Here is a 25,038-nt window from a genome sequence, read left to right as displayed (position 1 = left end):
AGAGCACAGGCTCCGTAGTTGTGGTGAATGGGCTTAGTTGCTCCGCGGCATGTGGGATCTTCCCGGACCAGGGCTCGAACTTGTGTCCCCTGCATTGGCAGGTGGATTCTTAACACTGCGCCACCAGGGAAGCCCCAGTTATTATTAACTCTTGGTGAGAACTTTGAGTAAAGATATCTTTTCTTACTTTCCTTTTTTACATTATTCTTTCAAGCCTGCATCCTTGAAATGGCTGAGTGCAGGAATGGTGGGTGGAATATACATTCCAAGGATGGAAGGGGTGTTGAGGAGCCTCCCATTGTCTGGGCCCAGCTCATGGGTCACCCAGCAAGCATGCCCTCTCGATGACCTGCTCCAACGCCAGGACAGGGTAGAACATCAAGGTGGAAGGGGTTTGGGTCCCTCTACCTCTGTGTGGGGCAGAGCTCTGCTGCCAGCCCCTGCCCTCTGCTAGACCACTCTCTCCTTGGACTTGGACTCAAAAGAGAACAAATCTATACCACTCTTGCTTGGTCTCTGCTCTAACCAAGAACCTATGTTGTGACTGATATTAAAGTATTGACACCTGACTTAGCCGCAGCCAGCTGAGAGTTACTGGAGAGATCATGAGGGTTGGCGCCAGAAGACCTGGGTTTAATCTTAGCTCTGCCACGTACTACTGGGATGGTGTTGAGTAAGAGACTAGCCTACAGCTCCTCTGCGACTGTGGCATGCATTACCAGATTTAATTCTCGGCAGAGAGCCTCTCGGGGTAAAAAGCCTGGCCCGGTGCTTGCCACATAGTCAACAATCAGTGAAAGTTGGTTCTTGATGTTATTCATATCACTGTTAATTATTCACAATGCTGAGTGGTTGCTGACCAACTCAAGCAGTGCTGGTAACTTTATACCTGCTGGCTCTCAGGTCTGGACTTAGTTTTGCCAATTTCTGAAGGGGCTGGGTGACCATGGCAAATGAGCAGGTCAGCAGAAACCATATGTTCCGTCAAGCCCTTGTGGGTGGCATTTACTTAACTTGGGTAAAGGATATGTCTTATGATGAAGTGGACAGGCTTCCTGGGGTGGTGCCTTCTGATCCCTCACAAAGGGTGAGGGAGGAGGTAAGGGTGGGGAACCAGCTGGTCAGGAGAGAACTGAATCTTTCCCCTGACTAACCTGGGAAGCCACATCTTCAGTGCCCGCCAACTGCTGGTGGCCTACCTGATACCCACTTCCTCCACTCGGGGTAAAGAACCCCAGTCTTATTTGAGGTGGTAGCGTGCTTTGGTATAAAATTAGACTACATTTCCCTGCCTCCCACACTATTAAATATGGCCGGGTTACCACGTGCTGGCCGGTGAGGTTTAAGTAGTGTTCTGTGGGATGTTCAGCTCCAGGTGGGAACTGACTCAGGTGGGAGACTTGCTCTTTTGCCTTTCCATCCTCCTCCCCCTCCTGCTGCCTAGAACATAGAAATGATGGCTGGAGCGTCAGCAACTGTTTTGTGACTTTGAAGGCAGAAGCCATGGGTTCAGGAAGGCAGTCGAAGATTTTCTGCCAGAAACGGCTCCCCTACCCGAATATCTGAGTGCCGCCCAAAGCTCCTTCCCACCATTCTGGCTTTATGTGTATGAATGAGCCTTGGTCTCATTTTACATTACGTACTTCAAAAGCCTTCAAGACTAAAAGCCCCATGCTAAAGAACTGCATAGCTACTTCTCTTATCTTCCTGTGGGGCTGGATTAATTTCTTTATCCTTCTTGCAAACGCCTAGAGTCCAGCTTCCCAGCTAAATAAGCATATGATACCACCGTTCTGTCCTCTGCACTTAGGGCTGAACATTTGGGTGCTTAACTGCTCTCTGATTGTTTTGACTTGTTTAATGGCCTTTCAGGATGGTCAGAAAGTTTTCTTTCCAAATACTGTAACACTTCTTGTATTTGCTTTTCTGAATACGTGGATGGGTTCCCGATGATTGTTCCCTCAGAGGAAGGGTCCTTGGAAAAGGCCTTAGAAAAATATCCGATGGGTATCCTGCTCTCCTCTGAACTGTGACGCGGGGTAGATGTCTACAAGCTGTACCTTTGCCACAGCCCATTATTAGCTGGCTTCTGGTTAGGCTCTGTGAGTGGAGTTGTTGACCACAGATGGGGATGGGAGAAGGGAATTATTTCGGTTTTCATCTCAAGTTGGCATCTTCGCAGCAGCTGTAGACATCATGGTGCTTCAGCCGGGAAATGTGTACTTGAGTGGGAAGACTGACCCAGTCCCATATTTACAAACAATGTCATCTGAAGGCTGATGGACAGTTTTCACCAAACCCCATTTCTTTTACCTCCTGGGTGGCACACAGAGAAATTACACTGCTCAGCCTCTTCAGCTGGAGTATCAGGGTGGAGGAGAGGAGGAGGCTGATTCTGACCAGTACAATGAGGGTAGAAGTGTTATATGCTGTTACTGTGTCTGGTCCATAAAAACTGCCTCCAGGGGCTTCCCTGGTGGTGCAGTGGTTGAGAGTCCGCCTGCCGATGCAGGGGACATGCGTTCATGCCCCGGTTCGGGAAGATCCCACGTGCCGCGGAGCGGCTGGGCCCGTGAGCCATGGCCGCTGAGCCTGCACGTCCGGAGCCTGTGCTCCGCAACAGGAGAGGCCGCAACAGTGAGAGGCCCGCATACCGCAAAACAAAACAAAACAAAACTGCCTCCACTACTTTCCCGACCTCCCCCGCCCTCATTTGCTTTCTGGATACAGAAGATCTGGTGCCCAACTTAAGGTCCTTGGGATTGACAGACTCACTGGAAGGAAGGAGCCTGCGATGCCCAGACAACTTCGGGAAACAGAATTCCTTTCTTCCCCCTAGCTGTCCTGCACTGGATCATGACACGATGAGAAGGCAACCTTTAATGTGCTAATAAGTGAATTAATTAAAGTACCACTAAGCATGTTCAGACTTCACAGCTTTCTAAAGGGTTCATCATTCATTCATTCAGGAAACACTTACTGAGTGAGTGCCTACAGTGATTGTGTGAGGGACCATAAAGACTGAGGGAGTGCAACTTGGGGAAGAAGTGTACCTTCGAATTAGCAATGAAGGGAAGCCTGTCTCTGGAGTCTGTGTTTCATCTGAGCCAGAAGGCTGAGAAGGAAGCCGTTATGTGAACGCCTGGGGGGTGAGCATTCCTAGCAGAGGGTGTGGCTAGTGCAAAGGCCCGGGAGTAGGAATGTGCCTGGTAGGTTTTAGGAATAGAAAATGGCTGGAGCAGAGTGAGCAGGGGAGAGGGTGGTGAGGCGAGATTAAATCATGGAGGGCCTCGTACACCACGTTGGTTGAGCGTTTGTATTTTATTCTGAGTACAATGGGAAGCCAATGGAGTGTTAAGCAGAGAGGTGACGTGATCTGATTCACAACAGCATGGAAGTGCTGATTCCCCAGGATAAAATAGACACTCACTCCAGACAGAACTAAGGGTGTTCTGGGAATACCTAGAACAATGTGAAAACAGGAGAGTGCTGGAAGCCTAAACAAGCACCATTTACATTCCAAGGAAGGCCAGGAGAGATTGATAAGCCTTTCTATAGTTTTCTGCCTTTCATTTTTCTCTTTCATCATTATTATTGAGCTTCTCCCTAAAGTACAACTGGAGATGAGTACTTGGGCGCCTGTAGTTTACTCTCCCTAAAGTACAGCTGGAGATGAGTACTTGGGTGCCTGGAGGAGATCTCAGGGAGAAGGGGCAGGGGTTTTCTAAACAAGTGTCGACTGAAAAAAAACACACAACGTACAAGTTGAGAATTGGTGGATTTGCTGAGGGCTTGAATCCTGGGAGACAGCCTCTCAGATAGCACTGAGGGACTATTCCAAAGAGCTAAGAGAGGGGCCAGAATATCTAGGAGTTTTTGCAACAAAAACCAGGTAGTCAGAACATCAAAAGATTACTGTTAATTAAAGAAAAAAACAAACATCTCAGGTTAATGACTTTGGTACTTTTCTTTGTATGGGAAGATGCAAGCGTCTGGGCTTATTGACGTGCACCTTGACTATCTAGGGCTAGTATCCTGTTTTTCTCCATCCTGAATCTGCTCAGGGTGCACAGTCGGGGGCGGCTTCAGTGGCTTGTGGCTTGATGGCTGCAACATCCTTTGTCTGCTGAGATGGCACGTGACATTCTTCGTCCACACCAGGACGAAGACACATCATCACCAGCGGGCAACTGCACCTCAGTCCCACTTGGGGATACTCTCTGAGATGCCATACAAAATGCGCTTTAGAATTTTCTACCTGGTGGGAGGAAAAGAGTATTTTTCCATCGGGTCTTGCCCTCCTTGAGCAAGGTTGCTTTGTGGGTGTAAGCTGCCTCATATTTCCAGGTTCACTCAGGCCTCACACTGAGTGCTTCTGCCAGGCTCTTACGCCAAGCCCTAGGGTAGAAAGCCCCAAGATCTTTCCCTGTAGGCTTTAGCATTAAATGCTCCTTTAAAATGTTGGGTTTTGATTCTACAAATGTCAGAGAAGCTAACCAGAGAGAAAAAGGGTCTGGGTAAGGAAAATATATAGAAGATGGCAGCCAAAAAGCCAACAAGAGCCCTGAGGCATGGGAAGGAATAGAAGGTTGCATGTGGGAAGAAATAAGAGGTAACTCTTTCTCAACAGAGAATTTTGGTTGTTGGGCAGTGTGTTCTCTGTCCGTCTGTCTCTCTGTCACACACACACACACACACACAGTACAAGCCATATGGAGGGACTTTTGGATCCCCAAATATGCCACTCTTTTGACTTATGTCCTTTGTACAACGCCTTCCTTTGTCCGTCCCAGCCATACACACATACACACTTAGCCTGACTGATTCTCATTTATCCCTGAAGACCCTGATCTCCCTTTGATGGCTTTCCTTAACTTTCTAAACCTGGTAATAATATACACTGTCTTAGAGCTTTTTGATTCTAAGAACCAGACCCCCACTCAAAGAGTTCAAGTTAAAAACAACCAAACAAACAAATGAATGTAGGGTAGTGTTTCTCAGCATGTAATCCGCAGACTACTTACCTCCGGATCCCTAGGGTGCTGGTTCTAAGCACACGCCCCTGCACCCTGCTTACACCTGCTCAACCGGAAGTCTGAGGACTTGGCACATAAACAAGCTGCCTGGATGGTTCTGGTGCACATCCATTTTTAAGAACCACTGCTCCAGGAGAGTCTCCCATTGCTCTTTGCAAAGAGTACATACAGCCAGGTCTGAGAGGAACCAGAGCCTTGTCAAGCATCCTCCTAGATCTGTAGAAGTTTGATTTCTTGTTTCCCCACCAGTCTCCTTAGTTGCCCTCCTTTGCTTACACATGGCTCCCTCAATCCTAAACTCGACTCTTCCAACAGCCAACTGGCTTATCCTCAGAATCCCCATCCCCAATCGTGGATTGATCCAGCTTGGACCAGGGGTCATCCTTGCTCCAGCCACCTGTGGCCCAGGGGATGGAAGGGTAGATGGCACCTCATGGTACGTTCTCTGCAATGACCATAGACCAGGCAGTTTTTTAAGTAAAAGAATAGAAATTGTCATTTCTAGTGCAACATTCCATGGGGCTTTGACTTTCTCCTATTATAGCATTTACTGTCTAATCTTGTAATTGGCAGTATACTTCCTCGTATCCACCATCAGACTGACAAAAATCTGAGGACAAGATCCCCATCTTAAGGACTCTTATATCCCTAAAACTTAGCAGAATGCTTATCACCGAGAAGGGACACAATAAATAGTTACTGGATGATGTCAGTGCAAATGTACAGGAGCACATGATTCCACTAATTTTAAAAGTTTTAAATCAATTTTATTAAGGCATCATTTACATACAATGAAATACACCCATTTTAAGTGGAAAGTGGATAGTTTGATGAGTTTGACAAGTGTATGCATCAGTGTAACCATGTGTCAATCAAGATATGGAACATTTTCATCACCCCAAAAGTCCCCTCTCGCAAGGGGCCGCTTCTTAATTCTTCTCAATTTGCTTCAGAAGGGAGCAGTCCAAGCTCAGAGTCAGGAGATGGTTCTCAAAGTGTGCTCTCTCAAGTAGGAGCACCAGCCTTTACTGGAAACTTGCTAGAAATGCAAATCTTTGGGCCCAACCCCTGACCTGCAGAATCTGAAACTCTAGGGTTGGGACCCCACAATCTGTGTGTTGTTGGTGAAAGCTTAAGTATGAAAACCATTGCACTAGATCAACTGAGGTTTCTTTAAAATGGGCAACTGGAGTGGAGCCAGATGGGTCATGGAAATGTTTGAGAGCCTGCCCTGGAATCAAAAGGAAGCTGATAAAGTGTTTTCTGAAGAAAAGGCTAGGTGGGGCCTGCAGGATGGATTTGAAAGCAGAAGGTTGGAGTCAGGAGAACCAGTTCCTTTTACAGCAGGCTCTGGAAGGCCCATTGTCACTGCAAATATATAGGAGTACATTGCTCCATTACTTGAGGTCTTTGGTAGTTTTGGAGTCTTCATGCAACGAGGCGTTTGAAACGACATTATCTTAGGATGAGATTTGGTGGTTAGGTAGTTTTCCTCCCCTTTGAAAGGATTCAGGTCATATGTCTGATCCTGATGCTATTTTCATTAGAATTTGTTTCCTCTATTCAACTCTGCCTTTATGATGTCCATTTTTAAAATTTATGTGTGTGATTTGTTGCTTTTTGTCCACAAGGTTGCTAGGCTGAAAAAATCAACCTGTTACAGGGTATAGTGGCTGGGTAAGTCATCACAGAGGAAAATGGAACAAAGGGAGTTTATTGTACGGATTGTATGCTACTTGAAAAGACAAGAAATACACACAGATTCTAGCTTCAGGAACAATGTCAGCTGATGTGCAGACTTGGTTGGTCAATAGATTTTTAGGGAGAAGAGGAAAGGAAGTATGTGATTGCTTTGGAAAAAAATATGGGCAGAGCGAATGGATGCTAAAAAAGGTTATTTGAAACTTGGAAATATAGCAAAAAGATCACTGTATGTCTTTTCAACACGATACCAGAGCACTGTTCAATCAAGTACTCCCAGGGGTCATCCAACTCTCCAGATGAAGGTAACCTTAATTCATGATTAACTAGTGATTAGAGCCCAGATTATGTAAAATTAAATGTTAACTTGTTGAAAACTGGTAATATCCAAATGAGTTCTGTCTAGTAGACATTGTATTAGTTTCTGATTGCTGCTGTCAGCAAATGACCACAAATTTAGTGCCTTAACACAGCACAAACTTATTTTTTAAAATTAATTTTTATTGACGTATAGTTGATTTACGATGTATTAGTTTCTGCTGTACAACAAAGTGAAACAGTTATACATATATCCACTCTTTTTAAAATTCTTTTCCCATATCATTACGGAGTACTGAGTAGAGTTCCCTGTGCTGTACAGTAGGTTCTTATTAGTTATCTCTTTTTATATATAGTAGTCTGTATATATGTTAATCCCAATCTTCCAGTATCCCCCTTGGTAACCATAAATTTGTTCTCTACATCTGTGATGCTATTTCTGTTTTGTAAGTTCATTTTTACCATTTTTTTAGATTCCACGTATAAGCAATATCATAAGATATTTGTCGTTTTCTGTCTGATATTTCACTCAGTATGACAATCTCTAGGTCCATCCATGTCGCTGCAAATGGCATTATTTTTTTTTAAATTTTTAAATTTAATTTTATTAATTTTTTTATACGGCAGGTTCTTATTAGTTATCCATTTTATACACATCAGTGTATACATGTCAATCCCAGTCGCCCAATTCATCCCACCATGCCCACCACCCCCCGGCCGCTTTCCCCGATTGGTGTCCATACATTTGTTCTCTACATCTGTGTCTCAACTTCTGCCCTGCAAACTAGTTCATCTGTACCATTTTTTAGGTTCCACATACATGCGTTAATATATGGTATTTGTTTTTCTCTTTCTGACTTACTTCACTCTGTATGACAGTCTCTAGATCCTTCCACGTCTCAACAAATGACCCAATTCCCTTCCTTTTTATCGCTGAGTAATATTCCATTGTATATATGTACCACATCTTCTTTATGCATTCAGCTGTTGATGGGCATTTAGGTTGCTTCTGTGACCTGGCTATTGTAAATAGTGCTGCATTGAACATTGGGGGTGCATGTGTCTTTTTGAATTATGGTTTTCTCTGGGTATATGCCCAGTAGTGGGATTGCTGGATCATATGGTAATTACATTTTTAGTGTTTTAAGGAACCTCCATACTGTCCTGCATAGTGGCTGTATCAATTTACATTCCCACCAACAGTGCAAGAGGGTTCCCTTTTCTCCACACCCTCTCCAGCATTTGTTGTTTGTAGATTTTCTGATGATGCCCATTCTAAATGGTGTGAGGTGATACCTCATTGTAGTTTTGATTTGCATTTCTCTAATAATTAGTGATGTTGAGCAGCTTTCCATGTGCTGCTTGGCTATCTGTATGTCTTTGGAGAAATGTCTATTTAGGCCTTCTGCACATTTTTGGATTGGGTTGTTTGTTTTTTTAATATTGAGCTGCATGAGCTATTTATATATTTTGGAGATTAATCCTTTGTCTGTTGATTCGTTTGCAAATATTTTCTCCCATTCTGAGGGCTGTCTTTTCGTTTTGTTTATGGTTTCCTTTGCTGTGCGAAAGCTTTGAAGTTTCATTAGGCCCCATTTGTTTATTTTTGTTTTTATTTCCATTACTCTAGGAGGTGGATCAAAAAAGATCTTGCTGTGATTTATGTCAAAGAGTGTTCTTCCTATGTTTTCCCCTAAGAGTTTTATAGTGTGCGGTCTTACATTTAGGTCTCTAATCCATTTTGAGTTTATTTTTGTATATGGTGTTAGGGAGTGTTCTAATTTTATTCTTTTACATGTAGCTATCCAGTTTTCCCAGCACCACTTATTGAAGAGACTGTCTTTTCTCCATAGTATATCCTTGCCTCCTTTGTCATAGATTAGTTGACCATAAGTGTGTGGATTTATCTCTGGGCTTTCTATCTTGTTCCATTCATCTATGTTTCTGTTTTTGTGCCAGTACCATATTGTCTTGATTACTGTAACTTTGTAGTATAGTCTGAAGTCAGGGAGTCTGATTCTTCCAGCTTCGTTTTTTTCCTTCAAGACTGCTTTGGCTATTTGGGGTCTTTTGTGGCCTCATAGAGTTTGGGAATGCTCCTTCCTCCGCAATTTTTTGGAAGAGTTTGAGAAGGATGCGTGTTAGCTCTTCTCTAAATGTTTGATAGAATTTGCCTGTGAAGCCATCTGGTCCTGGACTTTTGTTTGTTGGAAGATGTTTAATCACAGTTTCAATTTCATTACTTGTGATTGATCTGTTCATATTTTCTAGTTCTTCCTGATTCAGTCTTGGAAGGTTATACCTTTCTAAGAATTGGTCCGTTTCTTCCAGGTTGTCCATTTTATTGGCATAGAGTTGCTTGTAGTAGTCTCTTAGGATGCTTTGTATTTCTGTGGTGTCTGTTGTAACTTCTCCTTTTTCATTTCTAATTTTATTGATTTGAGTTCTCTCCCTCTTTTTCTTGATGAGTCTGGCTAATGGTTTATCAATTTTGTTTATTTTCTCAAAGAACCAGCTTTTAGTTTTATTGATCTTTGCTATTGTTTTCTTTGTTTCTGTTTCATTTATTTCTGCTCTGATCTTTATGATTTCTTTCTTTCTGCTAACTTTGGGTTTTGTTTGTTCTTCTTTCTCTAGTTCCTTTGGGTGTAAGGTTAGATTGTTTATTTGAGATTTTTCTTGTTTCTTGAGGTAGGCTTGTATAGCTATAAACTTCTCTCCTAGAACTGCTTTTGCTGCACCCCATAGGTTTTGGATAGTCGTGTTTTTATTGTCATTTGTCTCTAGGTATTTTTTGATTTCCTCTTTGATTTCTTCAGTGATCTCTTGGGTATTTAGTAACGTATTGTTTAGCCCCATGTGTTTGTGTTTTTTACGTTTTTTTCCGTGTAATTCATTTATAATCTCATAGCACTGTGGTCAGAAAAGATGTTTGATATGATTTCAATTTTCTTAAATTTACTGAGGCTTGATTTGTGACCCAAGATGTGATCTATCCTGGAGAATATTCCGTGCGCACTTGTGAAGAAAGTGTAATCTGCTGTTTTTGGATGGAATGTCCTATAAATATCAATTAAATCTATCTGGTCTATTGTATCATTTAAAGCTTCTGTTTCCTTATTTATTTTCATTTTGGATGATCTGTCCTTTGGTGTAAGTGAGGTGTTAAAGTCCCCCACTATTTTTGCATTACTGTTGATTTCCTCTTTTATAGCTGTTAGCAGTTGCCTTATGTATTGAGGTGCTCCTATGTTGGCTGCATGTATGTTTATAATTGTTATATCTTCTTCTTGGATTGATCCCTTGATCATTATGTAGTGTCCTTCCTTGTCTCTTGTAGCATTCTTTATTTTAAAGTCTATTTTATCTGATATGAGTATTGCTGCTTCAGCTTTCTGTTGATTTCCATTTGCATGGAATATCTTTTTCCATCCCCTCACTTTCAGTCTGTTTGTGTCCCTAGGTCTGAAGTGGGTCTCTTGTAGACAGCATATATATGGCTCTTGTTTTTGTATCCATTCAGCAAGCCTGTGCCTTTTGGTTGGAGCATTTAATCCATTCACATTTAAGGTAATTATCGTAAGTATGTTCCTATGACCATTTTCTTAATTGTTTTGGGTTTGTTTTTGTAGGTCCTTTTCTTCTCTTGTGTTTCCCACTTAGAGAAGCTCCTTTAGCATTTGTTGAAGAGCTGGTTTGGTGGTGCTGAATTCTCTTAGCTTTTGCTTGTCTGTAAAGCTTTTGATTTCTCCATCGAATCTGAATGAGATCCTTGCTGGGTAGAGTAATCTTGGTTGTACGGTCTTCCCTTTCATTACTTTAAGTATATCATGCCACTCCCTTCTGGCTTGTAGAGTTTCTGCTGAGAAATCAGCTGTTAACCTTATGGGAGTTCCCTTGTATGTGATTTGTCATTTTTACCTTGCTGTTTTCAGTAATTTTTCTTTGTCTTTAAGTTTTGTCAATTTGATTACTATGTGTCTTGGTGTGTTTCTCCTTGGGTTTATCCTGCTTGGGATTCTCTGTGCTTTCTGGACTTGGCTGGCTATTTCCTTTCCCATGTTAGGGAAGTTTTCGACTATAGTCTCTTCAAATATTTTCTCGGGTCCTTTCTCTCTCTCTTCTCCTTCTGGGACCCCTATAATGCGAATATTGTTGCGTTTAATGTTGTCCCAGAGGTCTCCTAGGCTGTCTTCATTTCTTTTCATTCTTTATTCTTTACTCTGTTCCACAGCTGTGAATTCCACCATTCTATATTCTAGGTCACTTATCTGTTTTTCTGCCTTAGTTATTTTATTGATTCCTTCTAGTGTAGTTTTCATTTCAGTTATTGTGTCGTTCCTTTCTGTTTGTTTGTTCTTTAATTCTTCTAGGTCTTTGTTAAACATTTCTTGCATCTTCTCGATCTTTGCCTCCATTCTTTTTCTGAGGTCCTGGATCATCGTCACTATCATTATTCTGAATTCTTTTTCTGGAAGGTTGCCTATCTCCCTTCATTTAGGTGTTTTTCTGGGGTTTTGTCTTGTTCCTTTATCTGGTACATAGCCCTCTGCCTTTTCATCTTGTCTGTCTTTCTGTGAATGTGGTTTTTGTTGATTATTTTGTTCTTTTTTATGGCTGAGTAATATTCCATTGTATATATGTACCACATCTTCTTTATCCATTCATCTGTCAATGGATATTTAGGTAGCTTCCGTGTCCTGGCTATTGTACATAGTGCTCCAGTGAACATTGGGGTGCATATGTCTTTTTGAATTATGATTTGCTCTATAATTACAGAGGTCAGAAGTCCTAAATGGGTTTCTTGGGGCTAAAATCAAGATATTGGAAGGCTGTATTCCTGGTGGAGGTTCTAGGGGAGAATCTGTTCCTTTGTGTTTTTCAGCTTCTAGAAGCTACCTGAATTCCTTGGCTCTTGGTCCCTTTCTGCATCTTCAAATTCAGCAGTGTAGCATCTTCCAGTCTCTCTCTGACTGTCACTGCATTGCCTTCTTTTCTCTTATAAGAATCTTTATATTTGCATTGGGCCCATCTGGATTATCCAGGATAATCTCTCCATGTCACGATTCTTAACTTAATTACATCTGTAAAGCCCCTTTTGCTGTGTGAAGTAATATATTCACAGATTCTAGGGATAAGGACATACACATCTTTAGGGGACCATTATTCTGCTTACTGCAAAGATACAGATGATTCTGTTCGTGAGAGAAGTTGACCCCCGAAATTATGGTTTAATGCACTGTATGACACTAACCAGTTTTGTATTGAATATCACCATCATTTCAGCATTATTTTTTCTACTTTAAATATATAACGCTATGTTTGCATATGTATGTACGTATGTGTATAGTATCTGTGTGTATATATATGTATTGTATATACTTTACACATGATGAAGGCAGTAGGGTCAGAGTCAGGTGTGTGTGTGTGTATGTGTACACGTGTATGTGCATCAGGTTTTTGCATTCTCCTTTGAACAAGCTTTATCATCCTCTGGTTCCCTCATTAATGAATTCAATATTTTGATTGTTTATGTTCTCTTTATAATTGTAAGGGAATGATAGTTTTAATATTTTGAAAATTATACTTGACCATGGTGACGGGACTATGTAAAAGGGACAGAGGAGCCAGCTGAAAGAACTCCCAGTGGCCAAAGCTGCAACAGTTTGTGTAACAAAATAAGTAACACTGGATATAACCCAAGGTATAAAATACCCCTGAGGTGGTGACATCACCGACATGACTCAGTAAGAGGTCCCTTGTCATAAAATGCCCTTAGCAACAACAGGTCAGCATTTGTCCACAGACAAACCTGCCTTTGAGGGAGCTGTGGCATCCAGCACCTGTGCCAGGGACCCAGGAGGAGTCTCGCCTACTCGCATGTTGGGTAACAGACATACAGACCTCGCTCCTGGCTGTGGACCCTGCAGTGGCCCATGAACTGGCTCCAGCCCTTCTCAGCTGCAGTGTGGGAGCCCCTGAAAAACACGGTATTAGACAATCACTCACGAATGAGAGAGCCTTTAATGAACTCCAGATTTCCAGCAGAGAATTCCCAGCACACTGTTGGAGCAAAAAAGTACAAGTTTGGTCACATTGGAGAGGGTGAGAAGAACAGTTTCACTTTACTCACACCACCCCTCCTCCAAGGTGACACAGCGCAGTGCGAAGCGAGATCTTCTGGGCCTGTGATTTCTCCTCCAGGGGAAAGTGAGAGCGTGTGCATGAGCACCTGGCCTCTCAGGTCTGCTGGACATTGACAGGGAGGCCCATTTCTCTCTCACCCCACCTAGAGCACTGAGTCATGAGCTGCATGACTTTGGGGCTGGAAGAGGCTGGGAGAGCAGTGGGTAGCACTTTAGGATGGCATTAAAGGGATACAGATCCTTCTGTTTCTTAGTTTGAACATGAATGAGTATTGAATTTTATTAAATGATTTTTCTGCATCTATTGACATAATTGTATGATTTCTCCTTTAAATTATTACTGTAATAAATTAATAGATATTCTAATATTTAATCAATCTTACAGTCTTGGAATAAACTCGACTTGGTTATGATGTTTATAAAAAAAAAAAAGGAACACATCCTACTAACCGCATTAAAAACTCTATCAAGTAGTCTGTCCACAAACCATTGGTAATTCCTCACCAGCTGATCCCCCCCAGTGACCCGCAGGCACCCCCACCACTCTGTGCACCTCCCCCACACACACCCCTACCGTGTGTCTGGCACTGTTTGCATACTCCCAATGGCAGCAAGAGAGAGTGAGCTTTGGCAGATGGCTAGTGAGCACAGACAGAAAGCCAGGCCAAGTCTGCAGGCCAGAGAGAGAAACCGCAAACTTGAGCTTTGACTCTGCCCTCAGGAAAGCAAAAGAGAGGCTGTCAGCACCTGGCTCAGAGGGTGGCAGGATCAAGAGAAGGCATCCAAGCTCAAGAATTCCATCACGAGAAGGAATAAGAAGCATGGAATAGGCGTATCCATAGAAAATCTGAAAAGCCTCAGAATCCCTAACAGAACTGATCACAGGTACTTCTCTTCCAAAGTCAGTTAGTAAAGATGGAAGGAGTTGACTGCCACTACAAATGCGAAGACAGCAGTGCAAGACTTCAAGGAACGTGAAAACAAAGAATACGACGGCACTAGTAAGTCCTTACCTATCAATAATTACTCAATGTCAAAGGATTAAATTCTTCAATCAGAAGTCATAGTGTAGCCGATGGGATAAAAAACAAGACCCAACTATCTGCTGCCTACAGGAGACTCACTTCAGCTTCAAGGACACATAGGCTCAAATGAAGAGATGGAAAAGGATGTTCCATGCAAGTGGAAACCAAAAAAAGTGGGGGTAGCTATACTTATATCAGACAAAATAGAGTCGAAGCAAAGAATAGTAACAAGAGACAAAGAAGATCGTTATACAATGATAAAGGGGTCATTTCATTAAGGGAATATAATAGTTGTAAATATACATGCACAATAATAAAGGGGTCAGTTCATTAAGGGAATATAACAATTGTCAATATACATGCACTCAACATTGAGCACCTAAATATATTAAGCACATACTAACAGGTCTGTCTTCCACTCACCAAAATTAACTTGAAATGGATTAAAGATTTAAATGTAAGACCTGAAACCATAAAATTCCTAGAAGAAAATGTCGGCAAAAAAACTTTATGACCTTGCTCTTGGCAACAATTTTTTGGATATGACACTAAAAGCAAAAGCAACAAAAACAAAAATAAATCAAGTGGGACTACATCTAACTGAAAATCTTCTTTCTGCACAGCAGAAGAGCTGATCAACAAAATTAAAAGGCAACCTATGAAATGGGAGAAAATATTTGCCGATCATATATCTGATAAGGGGTTGATATCCAAAATATTTAAGGAACTCATACAACTCAATAGCAAAAAACAAACAATCTGATTTAAAAGTGGGCAAAGGAACCTGAAGAGACATTTTTTCCAAAGAAGACATCCAAATGGCCAACAGGTACATAGAAAAGATGTTCTTGGTCACTAAATCATCAGAGAAATGCAAGTGAATGCGACAATGAGGTATCACCTCTACCAGTTAGAATGGCTATTATTAAAAGTATGAAAGACAACAAGTGTTGGCAAGCATATGGAGAAAAGAGAACCCTTATGCACTGTTGGGTGGGAATGTTCTCACTTGTGGAGAACTAGGAAAATGGCAACACCTGGAGCGGCCATGTTGAAAGATGGCAGAGTCAATCCATGATCACGGATCCCTATGTGATCCTACAGATCAGATGCTTTACCTGCCCTAGACTACCTGCTTCTATTTGGACTATTATGTGAAAGAGAAATACATGCTTGTCTCAATAAAATCCTTATATTTTGGAGTCTCTTTGTGATAGCAGCTTAGCATGAACCATATTAATGCTTTAACCATACCAGAGTGCTACAGTGATCCAAGTATCGGCCTTCTTCTTTGTTGGCCTTCCTTATTAAGACATTAAAACTAGAATTGAGGCTTTAGGTGCTCTGTCACCAAGTGGAAATTAGCTTTTCTTTCTTGCAGTTCTGTCCGATTTTATTCTTGGGCTGCATAAAAGTGTTTAGAAAGGAGTTCTGTGACGTCTGTAGCTGTGGAAGATTAAAGCTAACATATAGGTATATAAAAGAAATAAGCCTCTGCCTTCACTTATTGTACAAGATAGCTGCAGCCAGCTTAGAAATTAGACTTTTATCTATATTACCTGATTTTCTTCAGGCGTTTCTTGAGTTTTTAAGACATGTACACCTTGTCTGCCATATTTAAGAAAATGACAAAGAGTAGAGAATGGATATGATCAGGCTGTAAATAGATGTAACAGTATAGGTGTTTGAAACAAGCATACTGTGGGTTGGATAAATAAGAAGGGAGGAAATTGTGATAACAGACTATTATTTCAGTAAGTTTGACAGGGGGAGGGAGCATTTAGGTGAGCGTGTATGGCTAATATATGAAACGATGTGTATATATGTGAGGAAAAATGTGCTTCAGTACATAGTCTAGATTCCATCCCGTTGACACCCCTTGTATTATCTGATTCTAAGAAAGCTGTTTTACAGCTGTATAAGCTGTGGATAACTACTGTCAATACTAAATCATTTTATCTGTAGGCATGAAAATTCTACATGTCTTTTAGAGGTTCAAAGAAAAAAGACATTAAAACTAAATTAGTAAATAAATTCTTATGAAAAATTAAGTGGGTCTCCAACCTATACAGGGTCTTTCCTTTTAACTCCAGAACAACATAGTATCTCACTATGGTGAGCAGGAATGATATTTTTATTATTTTCCTTTTTATTTGGTCCTTGCGTATCTTTGTACCTTACACTTCTTGTGCTCTCTCCCTGTCTCTCCCTCTCCCTTCCTCCGTCTCCCGTTCTCTCTCTCTCTCTCTCTGCTTTCTATTCTAGGCAGAGTACATAAAGCTTGTTATTTCCCTTTTCTTTTCTCTCCAAGTGGATATACTCTCTCGTGACCGGAGGCTCCTTGCCCACGCTAACATGTATCTGGAATGTTCTTCTCTTCCTTCTGGCTTCATTGCCTTCTACTTGTACTCATAGCTCAGCTCAGTTATCACCTCCCCCAAAAGTCTTCCCTGACCCCTCAGAGTAGGTTGTGTTCCTCTCTTACGTGCTGTATTAGTTCACCGCCTCTGAGAGACAGACACCAAAAAGGGATCCGATGTGCAAAGAATTTTTTTAGGGAAAATGATTTTTCAGTTTAAAAGTTGGGAGTGCAAGAAGCAGGAGTAGACAGGGAGAGCCTTCAGACCATGATGCGGGTATGGCCCCTGGGAGAGGGGGGAGGGGAAGGAAGGAGGAGTGGGTAGGAAGAGTCTTAGACTCTGGGCACCTCTGAGAACATTTCGCTGAGGTTGATGGGGCGTCCTCAAGCGCAAGTAGCCCACTGAAGGAGTCCTGCCTCTCACAGGATGGGTCCCTGCTGGGCCCGGCTCTTGGCTGGAAGGAGCCCAAAGAATCAAGAAGAGCATCAGCTGGGCTGTCAGTGAGCTGTGCTGCCTGCAGTCAGACATGTGAGTGGTGCATTTTAATAGCCACCTCATCTGCTCTCTAAGCCCCGTGTCTGATTATACAAGTGTGTGACTGTATAGGCATTATATTCTTATGCTCTTCCCTCTTTGTACCACTCTGCTCCACGAGGGAAAGGACTGTGTGTGTTTTGCATGATCCCTAGGGCCTAGCAGATTTTAAAACAAAGGCAACCAGAACTTTCCAAAAATCAATTTAAAATTCTTTTAAATTTTAAAAAGATTTTTATTAATTTAAAAAATTTTTTTCAACTTGGTTTAAAGAAAAATGTGCCCTGGGGGGAGGTTCAAAATAAATAGAATCTGCAATAATGGTTGTAAACAACTGAAAGCATTAACTTGAAAATCTCTATTAGATGAAATTTAATGAAATTAATGTCCTTGTGGCAGTTGATCAGGCGAAATGCTGGAAATACCTAATTCCAAGAAAATCTTAAACCCAATTTTCTATTCATTGTGCTTAGAAAGACAGTGTTTGTTCCGAGATATCTTTATGAGTTTAATAAAGTATTTATAAATGACCCCACATGTAAATAAAATGCTGTATTGGTCTGCAGGGGTCAGATAAATGGTCAGATTTATTGGTCAACTGTAAAAATGTAGATGATTCTTCCATGCTCACTGCTTTGAAGTTAGGCAAAAAGAGGAAGCGTCAGAAAAAGGCAGGCATGAAATCTGGGCACTGTGACAGGACTGTATGAGAATTCTTGTCTTACTCAGTTTGTCGACTTGCTAGTGTAAATGTGGGTGGTCTGGAAAGTTCTTTGCTTATAGTGTAATGTGTGGGAGTTTAGGATCCCAAGTGGCATTACTAAGTGTGAGCCTGCCTGCTGCCGTCATCAACACCATTTGCTTTCCTGTTGCCTTTTGGTAGCCCTCCATGTGTAAATTTAGATCTGTAATTTAAAAGTGTGCTCATGGTGCTGGATTTGTTTCCTCTGAGGGTGCATGAAATCAGGTGTTTGGAAGTAGAATCCAGTTCTACCCTTGATTTGTACTTTCAGCTATGCCTTGAATTCATTTAAGTTTCCTCACTCCAAATGCAAATTGCCTTATTGTTTTATCTGATAATAAAAGTATTATTAAAGCAATTCAATATCAAGGGGGAAAATAAAACATCTGTAATTTCGTCCCATGAAAGAAACTGCTCAACATTTTGTGTAAAGAATTCTGGACTGAATTCATTTCTTTTTTTAATTTATTTTTTAATGAAGTATAGTTGAATTACAACGTTGTGTTAATTACTGCTGTACAGCAAAATTGTACAGATATATATATTCTTTTTCATATTCTTTTCCATTATGGTTTATCCCAGGATATTGAATATAGTTCCCTGTGCTATACAGTAGGGAATAGCACAAATAGGGATTTGTCTTTCTGACTTACTTCACTTATTGTGATAATCTCTAGGTGCATCCATGTTGCTGCAAATGGCATTATTTTGTTCTTTTTTACGGCTGAGTAGTATTCCACTGTATATATGTTCTACATCTTCTTTATCCATCATCTGTCGATGGACATTTAGGTTGTTTCCCTGTGTCTTGGCTATTGTAAGTAGTGCTGCCATGAACACAGGGGTACATGTATCTTTTTGAATTACAGTCTTGTCTGGATATATGCCCATAAGTGGGATTGCTGGGTCATACTGTAGTTCTATTTTTAGTTTCTTGAGGAACCTCCATACTATTTTCCATAGTGGCTGCACCAACTTAGATTCCCACCAACAGTTTAGGAGGTCTCCCTTTTCTCCACACTCTCTCCAGCATTTGTTACTTGTAGACTTTTTAATGATGGCCATTCTGACCGGTGTGAGGTGGTGCCTCATTGTAGTTTTGATTTGCATTTCTCTAATAATTAGAAATGTTGAGCATCTTTTCATATGATGGCCAATAGGCCGTCTGTATTTCTTCTTTGGAGAAATGTCTCTTTAGGTCTTCTGCCCATTTTTTGATTGGATTGTTTGTTTATTTGTTGTCGAGTTGTATGAGCTGTTTGTATATTTTCGAAATTAAGCCCTTGTCGGTCGCATCATTTGCAAATAGTTTCTTCCATTCTGTAGGTTGTCTTTTGTTTTGTTTATGGTTTCCTTTGCTGTGCTGGACTGACTTCATTTCTGATCTTCATTTGGTCGTGGATTCTGACACTATCGTTTTAAGTTAGGATATTATCATCTATCTAATTGTTTAGGAATTCCATTCTAATAACAAAAATATGTATTATGATCAGTTTACTATGTACTAAATGCTTTATGAGGATTGTATAATTTAATCCCAACGACCCTTGATGTAGGCAAAATTATTCTGCTCTTTTTATGTAAAAGGAAACAAAGACCTTGGAGGTATAAATATTAGCTAAAGATAAAACTGACATTCTAACCTGGGTAGCTTCTCTCTGATTTGAGAAGGGAGAAGTACTTCATTTTACATCGTCTGACAGTATTTTATGGGTTATTATAGGTATTTGTAAATCCTTCTGGATTAAGGCATGAGATAAATCTAATTTTGAAGGGACCCAGAGACTTTCCTATATGAATAAACATGTGGTCTGCCCTTCTGTGACCTTGAAAGAAACTATTTTATCAAGGAACCACTCTCCTAATTTACTTGACTTATAATTTCAGGGTTCCATAAAGTGAGGGTTCAAATGTAATTACACCAAGTGCTCCATTTAGACTGTCATGATTTTTGATAAATGTTTGGCTACCTAATCTTCTAGCGTGTCTGGAATGTCTTGTGTGTCTACTAAGTTCCTTATAACCTTTCAGAGTAGACCTTCGTCACTTCATGGCTGGTCAATATTCTCAGATACATTTTAGTGCTCTTGATCTTCTACATGTGACATTAATTCTGTTTTATGGATGAATGTTTCAAAGATGAGAGGTGTTTCTTTTTTTTTTTTTTTTTTTGGCAGTACGCGGGCTTCTTACTGTTGTGGCCTCTCCCGTTGCGGAGCACAGGCTCCGGACGTGCAGGCTCAGTGGCCACGGAGAGAGGTGTTTGTGAGTGACCACTTCTGTCTCTTCAGTCTCAGATGCTCCATTATGATTCTTAAGTGACTGGCTGAAGTCATTATCGAGGCAAGAGCTATTACTTCAAGTGTTGGCAAACTTAATTCTTGTATCTTGCAAGCAGCCAACAATATGCTTCCTTTTATACACACTCAAAAGCACAAACTCACATTCACACACATGGTTTTCAGCTTCATTTCCAGTTCAACAGGTAGAAGAAGAGGAGCGTTGGCCAGATAAACTTGGGAATTTATCAAATTATAGGGGATGAGGAGTGGATGGAAAGTTAACCTATTGCCTCAAGAATTTTAAAGATGGAGTCAAGAGTTACAAACTCAAAGTGCTGGAAAGGGCCAATGAGACAGATTACCTAAGTGCGTAATTAAGGCTGAGTAAAGCAATAAGGGAAGGTGAGGCCTGGGACAAACTGGGGAACCATGCCCCAGCTGAATTTTGTGTTTTTTTTGAAGTATTATGCTGCCCAAACAGAACATACTGAGAGCTGCATCTAAACCAGAACTGGCTGCTGTTGGAAGTTTTCTAGTTTCTGGAACAGATTAGTACAAGATAGGGAAATATATGAAGGTCTCATAAGTTTGACCATTGTATCCAAGTAGATCCCTCTTTTTATTCCCCTTTCTAGCACTTATCACAGTCTGTATAATTAGCTTCCGTTTTTAATTTGTTTACTTGTTTATAATCTCTTTCTCTCAACTTTAAGCTTTATGAAGGCAGTGACTGCATTTTTCTTGCTCATCTCTGTGATTACCAACACTACCCAGGGTCAGATACATAATTGGTCCTCATAAAAACTGTTGAGGGGATGAAGCAAAGAGTACGATACATCTTGTCAACATGCGACATATCTTTTTAATCCTGGCACGCCCAGCGCTTAGTGCAATTGTGGTGATGCAGTAAGTATTCGTTGGATGCAGTTGTTGGTGATGATGGTCCGCCGCAGATGGTTAACCACATCGAGCTAGCTTACACTGGGTGAAGGGCAAAGTCTCGAAATAGATGTGGTCAGCAGACTGGGGAGAAACTTGGGCACTGGCCTCAGCTCTGCCAGGCAGTTCGGTAAGACAGAAAATGTCAAGCTTTATGGATACTAATTAGGCATGACTAGTAATCAGAGCAAGTTGCTGGCATCAGTGACGTCTGATGATGGATAAAAACAGGAAATCCAGAAGGGGTCACTGTTCCCAGATAAAGGTATGCAGTCCGCCTCGGGTAAGCCAACGGATACTAGAACTAAATCCGCAGGAGCTGAATGTTGAGTTCACACACGTGGTAAGAAGAGGAATGGTAAGAGAAAGGCCCAACAGGAGATAAGGCACCAGGAAACCATCTGGGCATCCAGTACGGGTTTAGAATTCTAAAATTCCAGAAATGATCGCAAAGCGTAGACTTGGCCTCAACGTCCAGACAGAATGATTGCGGGAGCCCAGATCAGGCCCACACCAGCATTAGTGTTGTTTGGTGTCGAGTTCTCTAATAAATTCCACCCCAACTAAGAGCACATTAGTGCCAGTAACTGAAGGGCTAACACCAGTACCCTTGGCTCTAGGGAGAAGAGCTTCCAGTCCTTTGTCCTAAGTGAGTATGAACCTAGGATGTTTAATTTTTAGAACAGGAGAACCCATGTGGGTTAGTGCTTTCACATATTTAGCAATCAGGACTCTTTGGTTATATGGAACAGAAAGATCCTTCATATTAACTTAAGTGACAAAGAGGAAGCTATTGGCTCATATAAACACAGCATGTGAGAGCAGAGCAGAACTGGCTTTGGGGTTTATGCTCTCTCTGCTGTGGCTTCACTCTCTCCTCTGTTGGAGAGATTTCCCTGCAGAGAACGGTGTAACCTGGTGGTCATGAACTTGGGCAGTCCCACAGCCTGGCTGTGAAGGCCACCACTCCCCTTTGCCCTTAGACAAATTCTTCATCTATAACATGGGCATAGTTAATAGCACCTATGTCATAGATTGTTTGCAAAGATTAAATGAGCACATAAATGTAAAACCCTTACAGTCGTGCCTGGTACATAGAAAGTACTGTGTTATTATTGGCTTCCAGGAGCTCTGGCTCATAGCCCAACAGTTCTGTTACCAGAGGATGGAGAATGATTCACCCTGCCGTACTAGTTAAAGACAGTTGTCTAGGATGACTCTTATTAGCTGAAACTGGGACAGTTATTGTCCATGTGAGGTGTGGGATCTCGTTCAAAAGGGGGAGAATTGGGCTTCCCTGGTGGCGCAGTGGTTGAGAGTCCGCCTGCCGATGCAGGGGACGCGGGTTCATGCCCCGGTCCGGGAAGATCCCACATGCCGTGGAGCGGCTGGGCCCGTGAGCCATGGCCACTGAGTCTGCGCGTCCGGAGTCTGTGCTCCGCAACGGGAGAAGCCGCGACAGTGAGAGGCCCGCGTACCGCAAAAAAAGGGAGACTTGAGCAATGAGGCAGAGATGCCTCTGTCCACCACATTTTATATTCCTCTTCCATATAGAATTGTTGCTGGGAAGTAGCTGCCCAGCTAGGGTCTGTATTTCCTAGCATTCTTCCTCCCCTGCATGGGAGATGGAGGAGTTAGAGGGCATACATGTGATTAGTTCTTACTCATGTCGTGGGGTTGAAGTGAAGTGATGTGTGATCCTTCCAAGCCAAGGCTTTTATTTTATTATTTATTTTTTTTGCGGTATGTGGGCCATTCACTGCTGTGGCCTCTCCAGCTGCGGAGCACCGGCTCCAGACGTGCAGACTCAGCGGCCATGGCTCACGGGCCCAGCTGCTCCACGGCATGTGGGATCTTCCCGGACCGGGGCACGAACCCGTGCCCCATGCATCGGCAGGCGGACTCTCAACCACTGCGCCACCAGGGAAGCCCTTCCAAGCCAAGGCTTTTAAGAGGTGCTCTTGTTTTCTCCGTACTTTCTCCTGGTTATAGTTAGCGATGAGGACCTTGATCTCAATGCTCCTTACACATTGGAATCCCTTGGTTATCTTAACAAAACTGATGCCAGGCCTGTATTAGACCAGTGGTTCTTAACCAGGGGATATTTTTGCCCCCTAATGGGCATTTGGCAAAATCTGAGGATATCTTTGGTTGTCACCCTTGGGTGGAGGAGTTATTGGAATCTAATAAGCAGAGGCCAGGGATGTTGCTAAACATCTTACAATGCACAAAACATCCCCCCACAGCAAAGAATTATCTGGTCTGAATTGTGTCAAGAGTTATAAACCCTGCCCTAGAGGATGGAGAGCCACAAGACTGAGAGATGGAAGAGGCCTGGTGCCTGAATCACTGCATCAAGGAAAGTTGCCTGTCGACCTGGAGCACCTACCTTGGAGAGTCATCTGAATGGAAAACAATCCTCTAATGTGTTAAATCATTGAAAGTTGGGGTCTCTTTGTGATAGCAGCTAGCATTGCCTTAAGTAATACAAGAAGAGAAATGTGCTGAAGGAATTGTGATTAGTTAGCTTACGAAATAGACATGCAATATATTTTATTGCCTTCTACCTAGGTTAAATTGTGGGCCATTGTTTTACTTAAAATTGATCAGTAATTCACAGCACAGATTTCCCTAATTAAAATCATCCAAATCAGTATTCAGTGATTTTATGGCATGGGAATGGATTTTGAGTATTTGGTTTGTATCCTGGATGAAAAATATTGGAGTCTGACCTTAATAAGTAGGTTAGGTTGTGTTTCAAGTCAAAATTTGTTTTATTTAGGATTTCATCTGTTTTATTCAGTAAATGTAAAGTTAATCTTTCACATCATCTTATTAGTTACTGTTTGTAAAGAAGATAGGTTAAAAAAAAGAAAAGCAGATAGGTTAGATTTGTAAAGTAAGAGAAGAAAAATTGTTACAGATGGTAGCTTTAGTAAATATTGTAAAAATGCCAGACTCTTAAATCTGTTTGACTATGTATGTTAATCCTTGAAATTGGTTAAGATTGAAACTCTGTAGGGGTTGTGTTTTTTCAGGAATTTTAGAGAAAAATTTTAGAGAAAATGAATCAATTCTTTCAGTGCATGGCATCTAGGAGGACCCACGTCTTCCTCTAGAGTCACCCGGGGCTGGATAATTAAGACACTGAACTCTTTGGCTATGTTGATACAATTAGAGATGGGCTAGATTAGGGTTAATCTTGGGACTTGTTCAGCATCTATCAGAAGAAACATGCTTTATTTTTTGCTGGTTTGGAGCTATAAGGCTATAAGCCAAGAGCTGTGGGCAGCCAATTTACTTAAGAATGAAGCCAGCATAAAGAACAACATAGATGAGATGGAGATGGAGATAGAAAGAGAGAGAGAGATTGAGTTCTAATGACATCATTTGAATGTCTGGGCCAAGTTATCAAGTCATACCTAGAGTTTCACAGACTTTTCATTGACCCATGTTAGTAAAGTCATGCTTTTTGCTTAAGCCAATTGGCTTGAGTTTTCTGTCACTTATATCTACTTTCACGTAACATAAGTGAGATATGTTGATTATGCCTGACGTGGTGAAATACGTTGATTGTGTCTTTATTTGTTATGGTAGATTACATTATTATTACTGATTATTTGCTCCTCTCCTGTGAGCTTCCATGTCCATCCATTTGCATCTCTCTCTTTTAATCTGCCAAGTGGCCATGAATCCCAGAATGGAGAAGATATTTGGGGCAGAGCCTCAGTGGATCCACAGATGACAAGTAACGTGAACAAGAAATAAATGTATTTTGTTGTAAACTATTGATATTTTGGTGGTGTTGTTAATGAAGCATAACCCAGCAAGAGTTGACTAATATACTTGCTGTCTTTGGAATGCTTGCAAAATTTATAATTGAGTATAAACCTAGAGCACCTATAATCTTTGATTATATCCTGCAAGTTACCAAATATGAATTTGGGATGACTGG

At 41.5% G+C, this 25,038-nt stretch overlaps 1 protein-coding gene across 5 annotated transcripts in view; it reads left to right on the top strand.

The window, feature by feature from the left end:
• Positions 1-25,038, top strand: part of FRMD4B (FERM domain containing 4B) — a 335,623-nt gene that overhangs the window by 18,896 nt on the left and 291,689 nt on the right. The gene's annotated exons all lie outside the window — the stretch shown is intronic.

This window comes from Stenella coeruleoalba, assembly GCF_951394435.1.
Source record: "Stenella coeruleoalba genome assembly, chromosome: 10".
Classification (NCBI taxonomy): Eukaryota; Metazoa; Chordata; class Mammalia; order Artiodactyla; family Delphinidae; genus Stenella; species Stenella coeruleoalba.
This window is presented reverse-complemented; position numbering and strand designations above follow the sequence as displayed.